Source organism: Melanerpes formicivorus, unplaced genomic scaffold (genome assembly GCF_026170545.1).
Source record: "Melanerpes formicivorus ecotype bairdi unplaced genomic scaffold, bMelFor1.0.p_v2 SCAF_274, whole genome shotgun sequence".
Taxonomy (NCBI): domain Eukaryota; kingdom Metazoa; phylum Chordata; class Aves; order Piciformes; family Picidae; genus Melanerpes; species Melanerpes formicivorus.
This window is the reverse complement of record NW_027142626.1, coordinates 1-2500: the sequence shown is the minus strand read 5'-3', so window position 1 is coordinate 2500 and position 2500 is coordinate 1. Positions and strand designations below refer to the sequence as shown.

The 2500-nt window shown below is 74.0% G+C and overlaps 1 non-coding gene across 1 annotated transcript; it reads left to right on the top strand.

The window, feature by feature from the left end:
- The first annotated feature begins 1170 nt into the window (after positions 1-1170).
- On the top strand, positions 1171-1323 carry LOC137458738 (5.8S ribosomal RNA). The gene has a single exon (XR_010991934.1). It is a non-coding gene; the product is annotated as a 5.8S ribosomal RNA (ribosomal RNA).
- The last annotated feature ends 1177 nt before the right edge of the window (positions 1324-2500 follow it).

The following is a 2500-nucleotide window of genomic DNA, read 5'->3' as shown; positions in this document are numbered from 1 at the left end:
CGAGCTGGCGCCCTCGGCGGTCTCGCGCTGCCGGTTCCCCCCCGTCCGGGGCCGGTTTCGGGTGGCGTGACCGCGTCCGAGCGGCGGCGGGCGTCGCTCGGCGTCTCCGGCTCCGGTCCCTCGCCGGAGGGCACCCTGCCACCGGCTGCGGCTGTCCCGGTCCCGGGCCCTGCCCGCGGGCTTCCCCGTTCGCCTTCCCGGCGCGTGCCGGGTGGGGGACGGGCGGGCAGCCGGGGGCGTCCCACCCCCGGTCTCCGCGTGGAAACGGGGAGAGCGGGGGCCCGCCCCCCGGCTCAGCGCCGTCCGCTGTCCGCCTGGCCGCGGGGCCACGGAAGGGGTCGAGCGAGCGAAGCCGGCGGCGCGGTGGCGCCGGGGGAGGATGGAAGGGGCTCGTGCCGCTGGGGTTTGTCGGTCGGCGGGTGCGCCGCCCGGCGAGGGCCGGCGGGTCGCCGCGGGTGGCGTCCCACGTGGGCTCGGGCTTTCCGTCTCGCAAGCCGTTTTCCGTCCCCCGCGGCGGGGGGGGTTCGGTGGCGAGAGGAAGCCGCCCGAGGGCGCGAGCCGGCCGGGGCTCGGCCCCGGGGCCAAAGCGGGGGAAAAGAAAGTCCGGGATGGGCCGCAGCGGTGGCGGCGTTGGAGGGGCCGGTGCGGAGGCGCGCGCGCGCTCTCCTCCGGCGGGGTTGTGCGCCCGGCCCCCCTCGCTCCCCGGGGCGGGGGGGGGGGGGTCTCCGCTGCCTCGCTTCGTGGCGTCTCCGCGACGGCACGGGGCGGCCAGCGAGAGACACACCCCCCCCCCGCCGTTGGGTGGGGAAGCGAAGGGGGTTTTCTTTCCCCGTGCACGCGAGGCGAGGCCGGGTTCGGGGCACGTTCCCGGCGGCGCGCGGCGGGCCCTCCTCCGCGCCGAGGTCAGAGCGAGCCCGGGCGCCTGGTCCGGCCCCGAAGCGCCACAAGGTGCGTTTTTCCCTCCTCGGGGGAGGGAAAAAAGCCGGGAGCGCGGGCTCCCCGCCCCTTGCTTTTGCCGCTTCGGGGTTTCGTTTTATTTTCCCCCCCTCTCCTGTGCTTGTACGGTCAATGTGAGGCGAGCGGCCGCCGTGCCGCGCTCTCCGAGGGGCCGCTCCTTTGCGAGCGGTCCCGGCCCCTCCGCGCTGGCGGGGCGGTGCCGAAAAGCCAGACAACTCTTAGCGGTGGATCACTCGGCTCGTGCGTCGATGAAGAACGCAGCTAGCTGCGAGAATTAATGTGAATTGCAGGACACATTGATCATCGACACTTCGAACGCACTTGCGGCCCCGGGTTCCTCCCGGGGCTACGCCTGTCTGAGCGTCGCTTGACGATCAATCGCCGCCTCGGTGCCCGCCGAGCGGCGCGGCTGGGGTCGCCTCGCAGGCTCTCCCCCGGGCGGGGAGGGGCCTTCGTCCCCCTAAGTGCAGACTCGGGGAGCGCTCCGTAGCTCCCCGCTCCCGGAGCGCCCGCTCTCGCGGAGTTCGTCCCGCCGGGGCTTCGCCGGCAGGGGTTCCCCGTTGGTCCAGCGACGCCCGGTGGGGCGTTGGGGGAGACGAGAGCCCGGTTGGGGGAGGAGGCGCGGGCCTCGCCCCCCCCCGGCACTCCCGCGCGGGCGCGGCTGTCTGCGGGTGGGTACCGCGGGGGTACCGTGCCGTGCTGCCGCGTCCGCGCGCGCGTCTGCCGTGGGCGGCGGGGGTTCCCGTTCCCCTCGTTCTTCCTCGCTCTCGCCTCCCCGGGGTTCTCCTGCGTGTCGCCGTTCGGCGTCGACCCCCGGCGGGCCGTCTCCCGGGCCGAGAGGCGCGTCACCCGCCGCGGTGTCGCGTTTGGGCCTCCTCCGGGCTGGGGCCCTTCGTCCCCCGCGGTCGCGCGTGCGTCGCGGGGGGCGGAAGCCGGCGAGACGCCGCGCTCGCCGTCCCGCGGCCGCGTCTGCGGGGCGAGCCGGCCGCCCCCCACCCCCACCCCGCGCGGGGTGTGTGCGTGGGGGGGGGGAGCCGTTCTCGCGCCGCGGTGCCGGCCGGGCGCCGCGCTAGCGCGCGGCGGCGGGCCGTCGGTGGCTCGTCGTTGGGCTTGCGACCTCAGATCAGACGTGGCGACCCGCTGAATTTAAGCATATTAGTCAGCGGAGGAAAAGAAACTAACGAGGATTCCCTCAGTAACGGCGAGTGAAGAGGGAAGAGCCCAGCGCCGAATCCCCGCCCCGCGGTGGGGCGCGGGACATGTGGCGTACAGAAGCCCCCCTCCCCGGCGGCGCTCTCGGGGGACCCAAGTCCTTGTGATCGAGGCCGCAGCCCGCGGACGGTGTGAGGCCGGTAGCGGCCCCCCGGCGCGCCGGGCCCGGGGCTTCTCGGAGTCGGGTTGCTTGGGAATGCAGCCCAAAGCGGGTGGTAAACTCCATCTAAGGCTAAATACCGGCACGAGACCGATAGCCAACAAGTACCGTAAGGGAAAGTTGAAAAGAACTTTGAAGAGAGAGTTCAAGAGGGCGTGAAACCGTTAAGAG